Source organism: Canis lupus, chromosome 13, assembly GCF_003254725.2.
Source record: "Canis lupus dingo isolate Sandy chromosome 13, ASM325472v2, whole genome shotgun sequence".
Lineage (NCBI taxonomy): Eukaryota > Metazoa > Chordata > Mammalia > Carnivora > Canidae > Canis > Canis lupus.
The window spans coordinates 43,683,826-43,705,674 of NC_064255.1; the positions used below are offsets into that span (position 1 = coordinate 43,683,826).

At 38.2% G+C, this 21,849-nt stretch overlaps 1 protein-coding gene and 1 long non-coding RNA gene across 4 annotated transcripts in view; one reads left to right on the forward strand and one right to left on the reverse strand.

The window, feature by feature from the left end:
* The window catches only part of GABRB1 (gamma-aminobutyric acid type A receptor subunit beta1), a 363,737-nt gene that overhangs the window by 287,012 nt on the left and 54,876 nt on the right, over nucleotides 1–21,849 (forward strand). The window lies entirely within an intron of this gene.
* On the reverse strand, nucleotides 3,541–10,631 carry LOC125752354 (uncharacterized). The gene is made up of 2 exons (XR_007401663.1): nucleotides 10,135–10,631; nucleotides 3,541–3,698 (listed from the first exon to the last, which is right to left on the reverse strand). It is a non-coding gene; the product is annotated as an uncharacterized LOC125752354 (long non-coding RNA).

Genomic DNA, 21,849 nt, shown 5'->3' on the forward strand with positions numbered 1-21,849 from the left:
AAACAGTGGCCAGTCAGGTACTCATTCTTGTCTTCAGTTCCATCTCTAGCTGCACTTGTACTAAAGTCAGAAGGGGAAATGGGAAAATGCTATGTTTCGTTGAAAGTATTTGTCATAGGTAAGATGGCCTTTGTGCTCCTGTGTGGTGAGGGAGCTGGTTTTATTTGGCAGGAGAGAGGAGGTCATAAACCTTAATAAAAATGCCTTGGAAGATGTTGATTTAGCTTTTTGTTTTTAAAAGAAAACTAGTTTTTTTTTTTAATCCAAAAAGTTTCCATCATGTAATGTCACCCAGAAAAAAAGGAACCATTCAAAATAATTGACATTTATTTGTTGTTGCTTTGTGGATAAAAATCTGATGAAATCAGATGTAAATCATTGTTTCATTGGTCTTTTTGATGCCCCTGAAGGCTGAGAAATGATTACAGTAGGTTCCATTTTTGCCTAGTTCCACACTACAGGACATACGTTACATCCAGTTCTCACAAATATCCTTCAGGGTCATCAATTTATTGTTATTCCTCTTTTACAAATGGAGAAATGAAGACCCAACATTAAAAAAAAAAAAAAAAAGGTGCCAATGGTCAGTGTAGTCAGTGTAACACTGAGCCGAAGACAGAATACAAACCATGTTCTTTTGGATTCCAAAATTCATGTTTCTCAATACCTTTTTCCCTTGTAATGAGATGTTTTTCTCATAATGAAATCTCTCTATAGGCAATGAAATAATATTAGTCCCATCATGTGATACTTGTCATACCAAATTTTCTAAATCAACTCAACGTATACAAAAAGGTTAAGAAGTTTGGGTGTAGGAGTTTGGAATTATTCTAAGCAATAGTGGGGAAAGAAAAAGTAGAAAAGAATCGTCAAAAAAAATATATATATATAGTAGTAAAGAGAAGAGTTTCTGTGACCAGTGGTCAGCAGTTCTAAATATCTATTTTTACATATGGTAGATATTGGTCACTTTCTGAATACTCACCATGTCTGTCTTACATACCCACTCCCACCCCACCCCCCCCATATCTGGTAAGGCAGAGCCTGTCTCTCGGTACTAAAACTGAAAATCTCTGATACTCATTTTCCCAGCTCCCCTTGCATCTGGACACGAGACAGCCCTTGTTTCTACTATTCACTCACATTCGTTACAAATACCAAATTAGAAGTTTTTGACATGAAGAGGAAAGGAAGACAGAGAATCCACCATAATGAGAATGGTCTCGTAACAGCAGCCACTGGAATGATTCTAGTGGTCTCCTCTGGTCTTCAGCCACAGTGTTGTTGACACTGAAGCAATGTCTAGAGCAATAGCAGTGGGGTTTCACGGGACCAGCTGTACAGTATCTATTTTGGCAATGCTTCCTGGCTTTGCGAACTCAGAGCCTGGTTCCCTGATACTCAGGCAATCTGTGAGCTTCCTAACATCTTTTAATAAATTCCTTTCTATTTAAATTATCCTTAGTCAGGTCTGTGGCCCCCAACTAAGAATCATCCCTGAGACAACATACAAATAATAGCAATAATGATGATTACATTGAGAATCTATGGTACAATAAAATATTCTAATACTTTAAAAACAATTTATTCATGAAATTCTCTGCAACTCAGGAAGTAAGGGCAGCCCAGTTACTTCTGTTTTATAAGTGAGGAAACTGAGGTTAAATGGTATGCTCAGAGACATCGGTAGAGAGTGGCAGAGCCAAAATTTGAACCCATCATTGTTTTTCCAAAACCATTCACGCAGCCACTAAACTTGAATATATAATTTAGGGATAGTTTGTGCTCATATTTGTTAGGGTGTAATTGTCTGTAGGTAATTGTATTAGTCAGGGTTCTGCAGAGAGATGGAATAGGAGGTGTGCATATGTATATACAGATAGATTCATTTTAAGGAATTAGCTTCCAAAATTTTGCAGCCTGGTGAGTCTGAAATCTGCAAGACAGGCCAGCAGGCCAGAGACCCAGGGAAGAAAATGGTGTAGCTGAAACCCAGAAGCAGTCTGAAGGCAGACTGTGGGTGTCTGTATCCAAATTCCCTCTTCTTATAAGGACATCAGTCATATTGGATTAGGATCCACACTAATGACTTCATTTTAACTTGATTACCTCTGCTAAGACCCTATCTCTGAACGTGGTCCCATTTTGAGGTATTGGGGGTTAGGACTGCAACATATGAATTTTGGAGGGGACATAATTCAGCCCCTAACAGTAGTAAATTCAATACAACGTTTTGGGTAATATTGAATATAAATGTAGCCTCAGGGATTTTCTGAGTTTGAGTGATACATCTACAGTTGGTTTATGGGCTCCCTCAGTTTTTAGGAAACCAGTCCTGCCCATAACCACCATCAAAATGCTAGTCTTAATATTACTAGTAACCAAGATCTCCTGTGTTTTAACTAAATAGCTTAGGGATGATGATGATGCCCAGCTACATGGGATTTTGATTGTTTTTTCCCCAGAAAAACACTAGCTGTATTACAGTTTCCCAGTACTTAAACCCATTGGGAGAATCAAATGAAATAAACTGCATTATGGCACAGTGAAACAGCTACTCAAAATATTCGTATTGTTCAAGGACTGATCGCTTTTAGCTATAATCTCATAGTTCTTGCAAAGATTTCAAACCTTAAGGGGGTCAGATGGCATTGTAAAGTCTGAAGTACACCTCTTAGCAATGAACACCATGATAGGAACATTTGTCATTTTTTCATCTAGAGATTTGTCATTCTGTGGTTGCAAGTGAAGGTAAGTGTTTGGAAAAGCCACCCTAACTCTTCCATCAGTTATTTAATAGCAGTGAAACCTTTTTGCATTTGTAGAGTGCTTTGTACTTTTCAAAGTGCTTGTACATGCATTAGTGCATTTCATCTCAATGGTCCTTGATTGGCCTAAAAGTTAAATCCAATTTCCCAATGTGCCTAACTATCTTAGAGAGCACTTTATGAGCTGAAAAAACATGACCCAAAGTGAGGAAATTCCTCTGAAATCATTCTGTAAAATCAAGGCACCATTATTATACAAATTTATAAATAGTGAAACTACTGAATTAAATCCTTAAAGAAATTGTGGGGATTATACAAAGATTTTTAATCCTTTACTGTTTACTTTGTTTTTAACACCATTTTCTGTAGGGCTAGCTCTTAAATCCAATTTTACCTTATTAAAAATTTTAGACAAAAACATCCCTCTAAAAAAAAAAAATCCCTCTATGCCCATTTTGCTTTTCTGTTAATAGCCAAACCTTCATAATTCCTTTAAAGAAAAACTGAGGGTAATTTGTGGTCAAAAGATCCTAAGCTGAAAATACTTGCTGTAATTAGATGGGGCCTGAATATTTCTCCCTACACAAAGCAGATGGTGATTTCTTTTTTAAATAAAATAGTGATCGGTGTTTCTGCCTTGTGTGCTTTCTGCATCATTCGTGAATTAAAAATGAATTTCTATTTTCTTTCACTCTGGGAGCCTGTTACATTGACCGACATTGTTGGGGGGAGAGGGGAATCACCTAATTTGTCCGAATATAATCACACGATGTACAACAAAGGCATTGGCTGTTTCAACGCTCTGCAGGCAAGCTTAAAAAAAAAAAAATGAACAGACGCAGCATAATCTTGAGAATCCTCTTGTTATTCTGATGGTGGAGTCTGTAGCTAAGGAGACATCTGTGATGTGGGATAAGGAAGATCATTTTTCTGAAATACAAAGAGTACAGAAAGTAGAAAGATCATTTTTAGGATTTAAAACCTAAGGAATAACCTTATTCTTTGACCATATGTTTTTTAAATGATTGATTGCAAGAGCACTGCAATTCAGAGTTGATTTTTCCCATTTGGTGTTAAAAAATAAAATTGGAATCCAACCTCTCAAAATATGTAAGAAAATAGCTAATTTCATACAAGTAAGAAAGGTACTGCCTGTGCTGATAATATAACATGCCTCTAATCCTGGATTCTAATTATGGTGCGTAGCCATGTTTCTGTTGAGGTGGGAATTTAGATAAAACCTTGCTTCAAAGATACTTTCTGCTATCAATTTGATTATATAGTTCTATGGAGCAAATTTAATGCCTTTGCAGTTAGTCCTACAAGTAATATCTTTCCTATTTTAATACAAAATGTCTGTCATTACAATGGGGAGCCTACTTTATTTCTATAGAATCTGATTTTGAATAATCAAAACTATTTTTCAAATACTGTATGTATTATTATATTCAAAGTAAAATGAAGCACTGAGTCAAAAATCCATATAATTAAGACTTAGAAGTAACTTAACATGAAGCACCATGGCAATTCAATCTTTGATGAGATAAGAAATAATAATAATAATACTAGTTTTTACCGAGTGCTTGTTATGCACCAGACACCGTAGTGTTTTGTGCATGCCAAATCATTTACTTCTTACAACAACACTTTAAGAATAAGTATTATATTTCTATTTTATAAATGAGAAAATGAAATCACAGAAATGTTAAGTAACTTGACAGATCAAAAGCTAATGAATATAGGAGCCAGGATTTAAATCTAATTAATTTAGCTGTAGACTCTATGCCAATAACTATAATACAATGCAAACAGCTTGAGAAGCTAATGACAAGAAGGAAAAATAATACATTAAAAATTGTTGTGTCTGTAAGATGAAAATAAAACAAAATAAAATAAGGAGGTCAAGAGAACTCGTTCAGTGAATTTTTTTTTTCCTTAAGAGCCAAAGAAATTTTTCCTGAGGACTTAAATGAAAACATGCTTATGAAAATATCTTATAGACTGATAGTAAACTAGCCAAAGGGACAGGATAATAAGTATTCCAGATTCAGGCAGAAACAGCAGCATATGCCAAGGACCTGTGGCAAAAAGAAACATGGGTTTTTGAGAGACTGAAGCTAAAGCCAGAGTGTCTGGAATCAGAGTGAGGAGAAGCTGAGGGAGAAGTTAGAGAAGAAAGGGAGAATTCCACTCAGGTCTTTGTGAGCTGTATTAAAGGTCTTGATCTGTGTCCCAAGAGAAGTGGGAAAGCATTAAGGGAATTGAAGGCGGAGGGCAGGTGGGAGACACATGAACTGATGTGTCACCTGGCCGCCACCTCTGTAAAACAGAAAACAGCTTGGAGAGGTACATGGCGGAAATGACTAGACCAGATTAGAAAATACTGCAGTAGCATAACCCAAAAATCATGAAAACAATGATATCAGTGTTGAAATTTTTTAAATGATGGCAAGTTAGATATCGAAGATAAGGAAGAAGATGTCAGAGATGACTCTTAGACTAATGCAACTATGGATGGTAGGGTTAGATGAGAAAGTCAAGAGATCATGTTGAAGATATTGAACTTGAGATGGCTCTAGTCATCAACCGAAGTTGTCAAATTCACAGTGAGACTGTGGGTCTAAAGCTCAAAGCACAGGTCTAGGCTGGACATCTATATACATTCAGAAGTTACAAATGTAGAGATAGTTGTAAAAGCCAACAGCATGGATAAATTATCTAGGGAGAAAATGAGTGAGGAAAGAGGACGGGCCTAGGACCAACCTTGAGAGAACATAAGCTTGCAAAGAATTATAAAACAGAGTCCCCAGAAAAGTAGGAGCATGACTAGGAGAAAATGTTGTCAGGGAAGCCAATGCAGTAGAGTTTCAAGAAGGCAGGCAAGAACAACAGAGTAAAATGCTTCTGACAGGGCAAGTACATGAGGACTGAGAAACTGAATAAGGGACTGACAAAAATGAGAGTCAGTCCAATGAAGCCATAAACTGTTCGGGGGTGATGAGACTGAAGTCAGACTAGAGTAGGGTAAGAGGGCAGTGAAGAAATACAGGCATTGTGGACAACTCTATAGAAAGTTGGCTATGAAGTGGGGGGAGGGATTAAAGTGTTAGCAAGAGAGACATAATGAGGTGAAGGAAATGACCTCAGCCATAAAATTCAAATCTCTAATGATAGTACCTCAGAATCTATCCACATTTCTAGACTATTAAACACACACAGAATTGTAATATTTGAACATTTTCAAAGGAATGAGTAGTTTATAATTGACCATAAATTTTTATAGGGTCCTAAGAGAGTTCTTTTTCTTTCTGTAGTGATTGATTAACCAATTTTAACTACAGAGAAGTCCTATCCATCTAGATTCTCAGAGAACAGGACAGGGTACATATAGAAGTTTAGGTTATTGTCCATCTGTTGCATAGGACATAAAAGGAAGACCCTTTCCCTTAAGGCATCAAAGATGTAGTTATTAAAAGTTCTCAGACATCAACTATTCATCATCATTTTTATTAAATATTTGTTAAACACACACTGCACACCAGCTATTGTGTCAGATGTTGAATATATAAAGGTGTCTAAGACATAATCCCTGAGATTAAGATGTTTATCAACTAACAGAAAAGGTACATGTAGACTGATACCATTAGGGCATTATAAAATGCCACAAAAAGATATGCACAAAATGCTACATAGAAGGGGTATATGAAGCATTGGAATGAACAAAGAGGGTATGTGTCTACACACGTGTGTGTGTGCATGTGCATGCATGTGCATGTATAGGTCCCCAGCTTGCCAGTGTAGAATAGAAATAGAATGAATAACAGGTACCTACACACACACACACACACACACACACACACACACACAAACACACCCATCGGGCTCAATCATGGAATATTTCATGGAACCCCCTGAACTGAGTCTTAAATAATATTAGTAGTTTACATTTATTGAGAAGTTATAATGTGCCAGGTAAAGTGGTAACTAGTTGATATCTCAATCTTACCATACCCATTATAGAGATAAAGAAAGGGAGGCAGAAAGAGTTTAAGTAACTTGTTCATGGTAGCACAATCTAGTTAATGATTGTCAGAGTTGGGATTCAAACCCAGTTTTCCCCCAGAGCTGTCTTCTGGACGACCATGTTATGTATCATACACCATGGACCGCCGTATATCATGACAAATAATTAGAAATTAGCCAGGCTTTGTGCATGTTGGTAATTGGGGCAGGAAGGGCACATCCCAGGCCTGAAAAACAGTCCATCTTATTTTTCCTTATTTTCTAATCTCACTCTGGTTACAGGATGTTTTATCCCAGGGTTAAAAAGAGGAAGCCTAGACACTTTCCTGGGTCATTTTTAGGATATCAGGAAGCAGAACGGGGCTTATTAAAATATAATCTATGATTCTTGTCCCCAGGTTACCAATATAGAATAGAAATTGAATGAATAACAGGTTCTGTCCATTTTAAAGTAAAATTTAGTAAGGATGAACTGGAGGATAATTTTCTATTTAGGTTAATAAGACCATCTTGAAAAGAATGGCTCACAGGGAAGCAATCCCGAAGTTAGACACCATCAGACCACCTGGCAGTCATGGCACTTAGGTTACCATAAGGTGATTAATTCCACTCTAGGCTGTAAAGAATGAACAGAAGATCATAAAAGAGAAACAGTCTTCACCTTGACAGAGGCATACAGACATTAGGATCAATCATAGCTAGCTTCCAGAATACTGAATCAAGACAGAAGAAGATTTTGTCTTATGACCCAGGGACCCCAGCAACAGTACTGAGAGCAAGAGAGGAAAGAACCTCATAAACTTATCACCAATGATACTCTTATCTAATCACTGGGAATAGAGATGATCTAAAATCACACAGTACAAACTTCATGCATCAGAAAAGCAACATAACAAAATATTTATCTTTAGAACTTGCATTGGACTGGTATTTGTGTTCCCCAAATTCATATATTGAAATCTAATCCCCAGAGGTGAAGCCTTAGGGAGGTGATTGGGTCATCAGAGCCAAGACCTTATGAATGAGATCAGTGTTTTTATAAGAGAGACCCCAGAGAGTTCCCTTGCCCCTTTTGCAATGTGAATAACCACCCTGAAGATGAACAAGGAAGCGGGCTTTCACTAGACAACAAATCTGCCAGCACCTGGAACTTGGACTTCTCAGCCTCCAGAAATGTGAGAAATAAATTTGTGTTGCTTATAAGCCCCCCATGCTTGGTGTTCTGTTACAGCAGTCTGAATGGAATAAGACAGGACCTCAACCAACACAGGAGGGACTAGAGGAGCTGGTATTGCTGTAGATTATTGTGAGAATTTTGGGGTATGGATTTGAGGGGAGATTACCTTTCTGTGAACTGAGAGGTCATTAAGGGGATAATAGAAAAGTAGCTGCAGGGATAGATGGGTAGGAGAAGGCTTCCAAACTGTTCATTTTATTTGATGTTTTTGTTTTTGTTTTGTTTTTTTTCATGTTGCCAAGCCCCTTGCCTATTTGAAATGACAAAAACAAATTACAAAATAAAGAAACAGGAGAAGTAGATGTAGTAGTGGAAATGGAAGAAGGAGGCATAAGAAGAGGAAGGAGAGAAGGTCAAAGTGGAGAAGACAGAGGAGGAAGGAAAGAAGAAGAGAGAAGGGGATAGGCAAGAAAGTTATGTAAAATGAATAAAGCAGAGAAGAAATTTAAGGAGCAAATTAAAGCATAAAATTAAGGCTAAGATAAAAAATAATGAAATAAAAATAAAAATTTAGCCTAAAAAATATAATGTTTATTATGGTAAAACATAAAGAATAGCTAGGAAAACTAAAACAAGTGAGATTTAAAAAATTTTAAACGTGAAAATAAGAGGAATAAAAATTAAAGATAAAACCAGGATAAATAAAAAACATAAAAGCACTATAACCAGTGAGATAAAAAGCTGGAAACATGAAAGTCAGAGGGATAAAAGATAAAAGCTAAAACAAGAAAATCCAAGTTAAAAGCAATCCTTAGAAGTTGAGCAAAAATTCTTTTAAAAAACTGTTTAAAATTCATTCTTTCCTTAGAATAGAAAGAAGGAATTTGAGATAGAAAGTGAAGACAAGGGAAAAACAGGAATCCTAAAGAATTAAGCAGAACAAACTAAAATAGGAATAGGGAAAATTTAAGTAGTCAACATAGTCCATGGCAACAAGAAATTCTAACATGATGTTGAGATGCTGATATGTTCTTGATGCAATAAAGAAACAAAAACAATAGGCCAAAGAGGAGAAAGAGATGATCTCCTAGTAAGCCATACTCTGAAATGTATCCTTGTTTCCTGTCCATCCTTCCACCTCTCAGTCCTCACCTGAAAAAAATAATATTTTTCTCTAATCCTAGCTCAGCTTCCACAAATGATTACAAGAAGAAATAGATAAAACCTCCACAGTTTAGGTACAATGAGCCCTAGGCAAAGATACAGAGTTTAGTGGGTTTTTTTTTTTTCATTTGTTTCCTTGTCCTTTCAATAGGCTCCTACCGTTTAATCTATTATTTATCCATTAGTTAATTACAGTTTGAATTAATTTAATTCTACTCCAGGATAACTTTACTTATAAAAGGATGAGTGTTTTGGATAAGGATCATCTCTCTTCCTGCCCTGGGTTTTCATAATTAGCAATACCAGGAAGTTCATATTAAATGTCATCCCTTTGCTCCACCCCCCCAACCCCACCCTACTCCCCATCTCCCTCCACTCTTGTCCACCCTACTCTGTGTTCTGGGAGGTTGACTTTTATGGACTGTGTCCATGGGCCTGCTTACCCACAGGCTTTTGTTAATTTTACCAGTGGGAGACATGGGCAGGAAATTAGAGAATAAGAGTAGAGTGAGATCAAGGTATTTATTCCTGGAATTCCCCTCACTGACATGGATTGACTCTCTCTCCTCATCAAGACCATAGCTCCTGCCTAATGGCCTTCTGTAGCTACTCCCTCTAGATAGTGAGCACAGATACCCTGCTCTCTCCTCCTGTCCCTTCAGTCCTAGGAGTGGCTGGTATCTAACTCCCTGGAGGTAGCTAGCCCTGGGACCCTTAGCCATACCTTGTTGGTTTCTGCTAGCCCTGTCCTCAGGGTTGTAAATAGCCTTATATTAACTCCTCAATATTGAGCGTGCCATCTGTTTCCTGCTGGGATCCTGATTGGCACAGTAGGTAAAAGTATGTCAGGGCAGATTTAACGTGGGCATTCTCCACCCTATATGCAAGTGCCCTCATTCTGCCCGTAGGCTGTCTACACAGCCCCATTTTGACATACCTCCCGGGTGCATAAAGCCATTGTTATCTAGAATATGTCTGACTTCCTTTTCCATCCAGACTTACCTGAATAGTGAGCCATTTTCCCAAGATGAGGATCTCTTCGGTGTGCATGGAGGTGAGTGCCCATAACTAATCTCAGCCAGAAAGTGAATTGTCTCTCACACAAGTAGGACAATCTTTCCTAAAGGCCCTCAAATTACATCGGTATGAATTATTGCAAAAAACAAATCTTAACTAGCATCTCTTCCTCCAGTTTTGTCTCCCACCTGTATGTTCTAAGTACTGCAACCAGATTAATTTCTCTATAAAGACATTCTCATTATGCTACCCACTGATTTTAAAAGCCTCAATTGCTTCTCATTGTCCATGGGATAAATTCAACCACTTAAGATCTGCCATCTGGCTCCAAGTGGCAGGTAAATCTAGCATTGGGGGAATAGCTTAAGGTGGAAAGGGGAAAGAATCTCTATATCATCCCCACTCTCCAAAAAATATTTTCCTCTTGTATTCTTCAGTAACAGAAGAATAACATCATGTGGCAGAGGTGGACTCCTCCATGAAATAACTCAAAATTTTTCTTTGACTTTAGTTTCTATTATGATGAAAAGTTGCACGGTTTACCCTGCCATGCAACAATAGTACTGTGATGTATGCTTCACAATTTACTTAACTGATTTCGTGCTATTGAGCTTCAATTTCTGTTGCTTTGTAGACTCTTAAAATGTCTTCTGAGATTTTTTGGCATTAGGTTGTAGCACTGTAAGTGGTTATAATCTGAAATGTCAAGGTTATGTGGTGTCTTCCAGTCCCGATGCTACATAAAGTCTTCCTCTTTGACATACCCACCATGTACATTTTGACTTCCTTCCAAGCATCATTATTCCCTTACCTGAAATGTCTTCTGTTTTCCTCTCTGCATATCCAAATACTGCTGCCACATGCCGTGTGCTAAATAATTAGGAGGCGTTACCATTATTATTATGCTGCCACTCAAAACTCCTTTCAAGTCCTCTTCTGTAGAGACTTTATTCTTTACCAGTGAATTTGTCGTATGCTTCTTTATAGCATGTGTCTCTTAATATAGGTCAGGTCTCCCTGCTTAGACTGTAAGCACCCCTAGGAAGCTACCGTGTCTTTGTACCCACATTAGCATACCCTCAGGCATTGAAAGAAAGTAGAAGAAAAATAGTGTATAGCTTAAGTCAAAGCTTACTTTACCTACCAAAGCCATTTCCAAGGAAGCAGACCTCTCAACCTGACAGAAAAAGGAAACTTTACTGTTCCTCTTTTATGCTCTCCTACAAATCATAAACTGTCCCAAAAAGAAGAGTGTTGATCACTGAACTGCTACCTGACCAGAGTCAATGATGGCAGGAAAAGTCTAATCAGGCAAATGTTATGTGTTCCCTAGAACTCTTCTTGTGGGCTCTTCCTTCCAACTCATCCCTTTGCTGTTCCATTGGGCAGCTCTTTATAGTCCCCAACCTGTCTTCATACTTAATCTCCTGTCATGTTGCTGTTTATTAGGTGGGACACAGACTAGGTTGCCAGAGCAAACAAGTCCCACAATTTACTGGCTCAAAAAAGATAGTTGCTTCTCTCTACCAGAGGTAGGTAGGTGGTCCAGGATGAGTAAGTGGCTCGGCTCCAAAAGGATGTCCAAAGACTCAGATTCCTCTCATCTTTTGACTATGCCATCCCCTCAGCCATTGCCCTTGTCCACATGGTCAAGGTTGGCTGATCATATCCACATTCTAGCTCACAGGAAGAAGGCAAAAGGAAGTAGAGGGCAACCAAATTCCTTTCAGCAGTGTCTGAAAACCTACCCAGCAGGTAAGGTTATTTTCTTAACTAGGACGCTAAAACCCTAGTTTGTGAGCCATAATTATATATTACATTGGGGAGGTAGGCAGTGCTCTGGGAGTGGAGGCTTCAAGTCCTGTGTCATACATACTATACCACCACCCAGAAACCTGAGGCCCTTTTTTGTAGACATCTGAAAATGTGTCCTATGATTAGCATCTCATCCCAGCTTGTGTGTATATGAAGCCTAAGTGTGAGTTAATAAATACATATTGTTACTAAAGAGTATCAAGAACTGCCATATTTCCTTTCTCCAGTCTCCGGGTCCTGTACCTAACTAGTATTGTCTACTCCCCAGCACCCATGAGCTCAGGCCTAACAGGGTAAGCCAGTGGTTCTTCAACTGGGACACTTTTGCCCCCCAAGAAATATTTTAGTGTCTGGATACATTGTGGTTACCATATCTGAAGAAGGTCCAGTGGGTAGAGGCTAGGGGTGTTGCTAAACATCCCATCAGACACAGGACAGCCCTCTATGACAAACAAGTATCCAGCACGACACAGAATATTAGCAAGGCTAAAAAACCATTCCCTAGCTTATGTTTCCTCTGAGAAGTATTAACAGGGAGCCAAGCTCAAGCTCTTGTAATTAGCATTGTGCTTTTTATCCATGCTTTGACCTGCTTTTCTCACTATGCATTGCCCTTGATCTAGATTCTTATAAAAGCTAATAGTCTCAGTAATCTATGACCACTGTCATTGTTTAAGTTGGTCTTTTTTAGTGAAATCAAATTTTATTATCTCTTAGAAAGTTAAAAATGTGCTCTCAATTCTAACAAAAAGTGAACATTAGGCAGTTAGCTTAGTGGGAGGAGCATAAGCCTGGGGACCAGGTTCTTGATCTTGTTCTGCTACTAATGAGCTGTGTGATCATGAGCAAATTACAGTCCTTCTAAGCTGTAGTTTTCCCTTCCGGTGAAATGAACAGTGGGACTCATTTAATCACTAAATTGTTCTTGTTGTGTCTAGTCCCCAGTTGTAATAATTACCTCTTTAACTTCTCTCTTTTTTTATTGATGCACACACACATATTTCTGCAAAAGAGGTAATTTCCCCAGTTAAGTTTATATTGCCTAGAATTAAAGCATGAGTAGTTTGCAATAACCATTATTAAGTCAATAGACAAACTACCCATATCCTCATCTAATTGTTTTTTCTAATTTCTAATTTAGCATTCTTCAACTTAATCGTGTGAGCGCCACCAAATTTTAATCTCTGTGGGCCCTGGTTTCCACTTGGCAAAGTGAGAGTTAATTTCCAGATTCCCTTCTAGTTCTGATATACTATGCTTACCCAGAACCATCTCTGGCCTAACGTTACACCTTCTTAAGCATGTGATGATTGGTGTCCTGAAAATATAACACTTAGAAGTGAAGACACCAGCATTCCATAAAATGGCAGTAGGAAAAATGTTTATAATAATAACTGACCATGAACATAAAAAAAGGTGGTTATTCTGTGACATCATCTTTACAGTGATTTCCTTTTTTTTACTGTACTTTATAGCTCAAACTAAAAGAGCCAAAATCAAGTTCAAATATAGGCATACCACAGAGATGCTTCTTCTCAATTTTCTAAGTAACTTGCCCAACCTGATTTTCTATATAATTTTTTAAAAAGACACACAATTTTATTTTTGTCCTCAAGCTTTACAAAAAAAAAAAAAGCTATTTAGAATTTAGTAACAAATCTTTCTGCATCCTGGGAACTCACATTTAGTTTAAGGATATATCATGGGAACATTGATAGGATTAGAATAATGATCAAGTAAAGTTTCAAGTGGCTAAAATTAAAGTTCATGATGAAAGAGACTTTACAATATTTGTGACATCTGTGTTTCCAGAAAGTTGCTGTGTGCACCAGGTGATGTTCAGATGGATTCTGTTTTCCAATGTGGGCAACAATCTGGAACACTAGAGATGAAAAGCAGTGCCTAGCTGCCTGTCTTCCCAGGGTCTCCCTTCCATTAAAAGCAAGTAGTTGCTCCTAAACTCTGGGATTTGACATCCCAGGGACACTACCAAGCTGCTTGGAAGTGGATCACAATTAGTGGACAGGAATGAGTTCTCGGGTGTTCCCCTACGGAGTAGACGAAGCTTTCTTCACAGTCTATTGAGTAAATTAAATTCAGTTGTGTGAAGAAGTCGAGGCTATCGCTTTAACAATCTGCTTAGGTGGCTGGCACTGAACAGTCAGGACTTGTGAGATACAAACATGGAGAAGTTTCAGGGTTTTTTCCAATCATGGCTCCCAGTGTGCTAATGAATCTTTCTAATCTTTGCAAATGTGCAAAAGTTCTGTATCTTTGCAACCACTTTCAGTTATTTTACTCTCCGCGCAACACCCCCCCCCAAAAAAAAAAACAAAAACAAAAAATCCAATCCTATTTAAAATCCTAGTGTCTTCCTACCCACTACTCCTCCCTGCCCTGTGGTTCAGGGAACTGCAATAGGAAAGAAAGGGGTGGGGTCTGCTCTGCCAACTTGCCCTCCTCTGTGAGACTAGACTGGGGGAAGAGATGTACATAAAGGAAGGAAATAGTGTTTACTCCATAGCTAAGGGATTGTCAGGTGTCGAAGCTTCTCCAGCTAACTCAGTCTGACCAAACATGTCCTCTGTACAGCCGCCATCAGACTGCCTCTCTCCTTGGGTGTCTGAATGAGCTCTGGGGGGGCGTGGGGCTTCCTCATCACACAGTTCCCTGATATGAAAATAAGCAGCTATCACCACCAACTATCACCCTGTCCCTTCCCCTCTGTCCCCTGCACCCTCCCACACACTCATGCCCTGATCTTATAACTTGAGCCACCAGAACCTTAATCTTGTGAAACAGTGGGAGGCAAGTGCTCCCCTGCTACCTCCCCCTTCTTTCCGCCCTGTGTAATATGTCCTATCCTTTTCCCTGTAGGGACAGCACAGACTTTCTGTCTGTGCCTAAGTAAACAATCACTGCAGGAATGAGGTACAGTGTCCCTTTCTTGCAGGTACTCCCAGTCTTTAAGTGGTTTGCCCCTTTTTTCCCCTGTGAAGAGATGAAGAGAGAGCCATTACATTCTCTGCTAGCTGGTAACTCATACCCGGGCAATTTTCTCAATTTTGTCTTTCTTCTTTTACTTTCTCTCTCTCCATTCTCCCTTTTCTCTCTTCTTCCCTCCATCCTTTTTATTTGGGCTGGTGGGAATGAATGGTGATTCACGTTACAGTGTCTGCTGCCTCTCAGTTCACCCAGGAAGGGACACATAGTTCCACCTGTTTGTGAGAATCTTCAGAATGTGAAATACCTTGTACCTCTTTGCCTCTGTTTTTTGATGCCACCTGCCAATCTGGGGACAAAGGGAAAGTCTTCATACCTGCGTGAGTTCCACGGTCACATCACGAAGTCATCTGGCACATCACAGACTCAGTGATTGAGAGCAGTACCTCCATCTATATATAAAAATGACAGTTTTAAGGGACATACCTGGGCCCAAGATCCAGCTTGGCCTCTTAATGTTGTGTGGTTGTGGCAGATGGCTCAGTTAAGGCTCAAGTTGCTCATCTCTAGAATAGGAACAGTATCAACCTTGTGGAACCTTGAGCTGTGACTTGTAAAAGTACGTGATAAGACACATTATTTATTATTTCCATCAGAGTGACAAGCAGCGTTGTGGCAACAATGTATTCAACACTGTGAGTAAGGCTTGGTGTCTGACATCAAGAGGTTAACAATCTAATACAGAGGCTGACGTATAAAGACATTATTACAATAAAATGTGGCAAGTTCAAAGAAAGATACACCCCAAGTGCTTATGGGATCAGAATGAACTAGGGGAATGATGAGGCAAAAAGGCTAGGAGGATCTCGGTTCTAATTGCCTTCTGTTCATTCTCTTGGCAAGAGAGGGATTCCTGCCCTAGGTTGTGGGATAGCTGAACATGTAACATCTGGCAGTGAACGGAAGACATCAACAACAGTTTATTAGTCACATAGGGCAGGAGGCTTGTAGTCATGAACACAGAGAATAATCAGGGGCTATGTGAGACAGGCTTTGTACTCTCAAGAGGGGGGAGGTGCCCCGTGGTTCCCATGGCGGGTGGGGGGAGTGGGTATGATTGGCTTATTTGAATAACTCCACAGGCTGGCTGAGAACTGAAACCCATTATTCAGGGTAAGTAGGATTTGTGCCTCATGAAAAAAGGAGGCTGTACATCTAGGGGACCTTATCCACAGAAGCAGAGTAGGAGAAATTTGCAGGTCATTGAAGGCCCTCTTGACTTCACCAGACGTTGAGGTAGCACATAATGTTGAGCTCTGATGTTAGGTCTTGCAACACAGCCTCCTGCAGCAAATATCATCTGAACTTGGTCTGAAAGATTAGCCATAAGTTATATGGCGACTGGCATGGCATAGGGTCATGGCATTCCAGATGAAGTACCTCCCCCTGCCAAAAGCTCATTTCTTACCTGCACGATGTAGGTAAGATCCATGCACAACTGAATGTTGCTGAAGCATAAACTGTGAAGCAGAAGATAGCAGAAGCTGGAGGAACAGACAGGAGTTGAACATAAAGAGCCTCGAGGCCAGGGAAAGAGCTTAGGCAATACTCTGATATTCTGATGTTAAAAGAATTCTTCTAGAAATAGTTAGAAGTCCAATAATCGGAAGAATTATTTTTAAAAAGTCATACTAATTTCTTTACCACATGATATTTTAACAGCCTGCCAATATACATCTGTAAGTCTCCAAGACAGTGTGCGTTACTGCACAATCTTCTTGAGCCCGAGGACATTCATCTTTCAAGGATTTCTGGAGTACCAATTAACTGTTCCAAAGAACAAAGTTTAAAAATTACTGTTACAGGTAATGAGGTATCATTAAAAGATTCAAGCTGGGAATGACACTGTCATATTTGTATTTTAAATTAAACACCCTGGTAGATGTGTAGAAGATGAATTTGAAAGGATAAAAATGTGAGTATTTTGTGATCCCAGCCAGAAGGCTGTGGAAGCAATCCAGGAAAGCAATCATGAATGGCAGTGAGATAATAGGGACAAGAAAAAGGGAAATTTGAAAGAAGCTTTTATTATTAAATGAGATATATATATCCATGGGAGAGCTGGGGTCACAAATACACACCAAAATCTCAATGACTTGCCATAATAAAGGTTTCTACCCTGTTTACACTAAATGTCTGTCATGAGTTGATATAGGGGTGGGGTTCTGCTCCACAGAATCTCTCAGAGACCCAATTGATGAAGATTCTATAATCATATAGCAGTACCATCTGGAAAAAGAGAGCTTCTTGGGTCACTATAAAAAGGGAAAAGGACATGGAGATTCAGGCACTGGCTTTGGCTTTAGTAACACCTGTCACTCTGGGTTACAGCCAACTGATCAGGCTCAGACTAATTGTAAGGGGTCTGGGAATTGAAATTGTCCTTGTGTCTAGGAATGGGATGAAACCAACTATTGGCAATAGCATTCACAATAAAAAGGAAGAAAGATTCAAGGATGCCACCCACTAGTAACAAGGTAAAATGATGGTGCCACGAACTGGAACCATGAGGGTAGCAGAATCGAGAGATGAAATGTTAGGGAAATGAGATAGATGATAACTCCCATTTTGAGCATTTCAAAGAGTTTTTTGTGCTGAGGGGATTTTCATTTGAGGATGACAGGGAGAATGTTGGAAAATTGAAGCCTAACTCTCAGAGTAGAGTGATCTATTGGAAATAAGATTTAGGAATCATCATCAGTAGCTGAAGCACGAGGGGAAGTGGTATCCAAGGAGAGTAAGATGTTCCCTAAGGATCATCTGAGTTTTTAATTTGAAGGAAAGCTAAAGAAAAGAAGAAACTGTCAAGGTAGACAAAGAGAAAACTCAGAAATGTCATTTCAAAAAAGTGAAAGGAGGTGAGGAGTTTGTGAGAAAATAGTCAACAACAAACACAACTAAACACAGTTGGTTTGGCACTTAAGAATCCACTGAGTTTACATATAAGTGAGATCACGCAGCATTTGTCTCTCTGTGCCGGACTTATTTCACTTAGCATGACATCTTCCAGGCTCATCCATGTTGCCACAAATGGCAGGATTTCCTTCACCTTTAAGGCTGAAGAATATTCCAGCATGTATGTGCGTATACATTGTCTTTATCCATTCAACAATTGACAGAATTTTAGGCTATTTTCATATATTGGGTATTGTGAATAATGCTGCAATAAACAGGAGAGTGCTTATGTTTCATTGAGATCTTGATTTCATTTCCTTTGAATATATTCCCAAAAGTGCAATGGCTGGATCATAAAGTATTTCAGTTTTTATTTTTTTGAGAAACCTCCATACTGTTTCCCATAGTGGCTGTACCAATTTGTGTTCCCATTAGCAGTGCAGAAAGATTTCTTTTTGTCCACACCCTCACCAACAACTTTTCTTTTGTCTTTTTGATAACAGTCATCCTAATATGTACTGGGTAATATCTCATTAGGGTTTTGATTTGCATTTCTTTGATGTTTCCCTGATTCCTAAACAGTGATGTTGAGCACTTTTCATGTACCTGTTAACCATTTCTGTGTCCTCTTTGGAAAAACATGTAATTAGGTCCTTTGCCCATTGTTTAATTGGATTATTTGGCTTTTTGCTATTGAGTTGCATGAGTTCCTTGTATATTTTTGATATTAATCCCTTATCAGATGTACTGTTTGCAAGTATTTTCTCTGATTTCATAGGCTGCTTTTTCACTCTGCTAATTGTTTTGCTGTGCACTTGAAATATTCCCTTGTCTTGCCATTTTTTTTTTAATTTTAATGCCAGGATAGTATTACTTTCAGGTGTGCAATATAGTGAGTCAGCGATTCCGTGCATCACCTGGTGCTTGTCATGACAGGTGCACTGCTTAATCCCCATCACCTATTTCATCCATCCCCTAACCCACTTCCCCTCTGGTGATCCTCAGTTTGTTCTCTAAAGTGTTTTTTGGTTTGTCTCTTTTTTTCTGTATTTGTTTGGTTTCTTTAATTCCTCATATGAATAAAATCATAAAGTGTTTGTCTTCCTCTGACTTATTTCACTTAGCATTATACTCTCTAGATCCATCCATATTGTTACAAATGGCAAGATTTTATTCTTTTCTATGGATGAGTAGTATTCTACTGAGTATATATACCACATCTTATTTATCCATTCATCTGTTGAACATGGGCTGCCTTCATAATTTGGTTGTCATAAATAATGCTTCAAAAAACACAGGGGTTTTCATATTCTTTTTTAAGTTTATTTATTTTAGGGAGAGAAAGAGCAAGAGCAAGGGACAGAAGGAGAGAGAGAGAGAGAAGCAAACTCCACACTGAGTGGGGAGCATGACATAGGCCTTGATCCTACAACCCCAAGATCATGACCTAGACCGTATAGTAGTTCTGGTTTTAACTTTTTGAGGAATCTCCATACTCTTTTCCACTGTAGCTGTACCAGTTTGCGTTCCCACCATCAGTGCACAAGGGTTCCTTGTTCTCCACACCCTAGCCAACATTTATTGTTTCTTGTGTTTTTGATTTTAGCCATCTGACAGGTGGGAGGTGATATTCACATAGTTTTGATTTTCATTTCCCTGATGACTAGTGGTGTTGAGCATCGTTTCATGTGTCTGTTAGCCATCTATATGTCTTCTTTGGAGAAAGGTCTGGTTATTCATTTTTTAATTGGATTATTTTTGGGTTTTTGGGTGTTGAGTTATATAAGTTCTTTATATATTTTGGATACTAACCCTTTATTGGACATGTCATTTGCAAATATCTTCTCCTATTCAGTAGGCTTTTAATTTTTTTGATTGTTTACTTTGCTGTGCAGAAGCTTTTTATTTTGATGTATATAGTCCCAGCAGTTTATTTTTGTTTTTATTGCCTTGCCTCAGGACACATATCTAGAAAAATTTTGTTGTGGCTGATGTCAGAGAAATTTGCTATATGATTTCAGGTTTCACATTTGGGTCTTTAAACTATTTTAAGTTTATTTTTGTGTGTAATTTAAGAAAGTGGTCCAGTTTCATTCTTCTCCATGTAGCTGTCCAGTTTTCCTAACACCATTTGCTGAAGAGACTTTTTCCTAATGCATATTCTTGCCTCCTTTGTTGAATATTAATTGACATATAATCATGGGTTTATTTCTGGGCTCTCTATTCTGTTTCATTTATGTATATGGATATTTTTGTTCCAGCACTGTACTGTTTTGATTACTACAGCTTTGTAGTGTATCTTGATATCTGGGATTGTGGTATCTCCAGTTTTGTTTTTCTTTTTTCCAGATTGCTTTGGCTATTTGGAGTCTTTTGTGGTTCCCTACAAATTTTAGAATTATTTGTTCTAGTTCTATGAAAAATTCTGTTGGGATTTTGATAGGGATTGCATAAAATCTGTAGATTCATTTGAATAGTATGAACATTTTAACCATATTTGTTGTATCAGTTCATGTGCATGGAATATCTTCCATTTGTTTGTGTCATATTCAATTTCTTTCATCATTGTTTTATAGTTTTCAGAGTATATATCTTTCACCTCCTGGGTTAAGTTTATTCCTCAGTATTTTATTATTTTGATGCAATTATAAAAAGGATTATTTTATTTTTCTTCCTGCTACTACATGACTAGTGTATAGAAATGCAACAGATTTCTGTATATCAATTCTGTATCCTGTGACCTTACTGAATTCATTTATCAGTTCTAGTAGTTTTTGGGTGGAGTCTTTAGGGTTTCTTATATGTATTCTCATGTCATCTGCAAACAGTGAAAGTTTTACTTCTTCCTTACCAATTTGGATGCCTTTTCTCTCTCTCTCTCTCTTTTTCTTTTTTGGTCTGATTGCTAGTCTTTCCAGTGTTGCCAGGAACATATTTTTCTTTCTCATTAAATTGCAAAGAAGAAGAAGGAAGAGAAGAAAGAGAAGATAAAGAAGCTATTACAGAAGGAGGTTTATGAGAAAAGTAGAGACACAAGCTAAGCTGACATGATTTGAAAAGTGGGAGGGCAGCAACGAAGTGGAAAATGCAAAGAAAGTGAAGTTTTCTTCCTCAACTCCATGAACCACTTACTTATTTACCAGTACTTAGTAAGGACTTATTAGAATACAAGTATGACACATGAGCTTCCTGCCCTTAATCTTCTGCTCTAGTGTATGTGTGCTGTACTTTTCCCTTGCTATTCCTATAACATTGTGTACACTCTTTTATTTTAGCACTTTTAACAGTATATTGTATTTATTTATTTTTCTTAATTCTGTATTAATTAAGAATTAATTATTCTGAATTAATTAAGTAAAAATTAATTCATTAAGACAATGAACTCTTTCAGGATAAAGACAGGGTAAAGATTTTATTGATCTGTTTATACCAAAAGCTCATCACAATGCCTGGGCATTGTAGGCCTGCAATAATTTTTTTAAGTTAAATTATTTAATCCTCACAACTGTATGTGCAGTTATGATTACCCCTAATCATAGGAGCTAGTCAAGACTCAAGTCAGCTACCAATTTATCAGTCACAAGCAGTAAGTGGCAGAGCTGAGACTAGAATGCAGGCTTTTGATTCCATGTCTGTCTCTTCATCACACAAGAACTGCTTTGACATCGTTTCACCTGGGGTGATGGATTCAAAATGACTTGTGCATTGCTTTTCAAATACCTCATTCTATTCAAGATTACAGATTAGCAGTGCAATCTGAGATGTGGGTAGTTCAATAGATCAAAACCAGTCTGTGGATTCCCATAGTGCCCAAACCCACAGTCATGACTGAGCTGGACCACTGCATACCACACTATATTAAGATTAACCATATGAAATGCTGTTTTAGGTTCAATATGAAATGCTGTTTTAGGTTCAAAAGGATCAAATCAGTACTTTCATATGGTTCAACCTAATAGGGTATGGAGTAATTCTTTTTATAGTTTG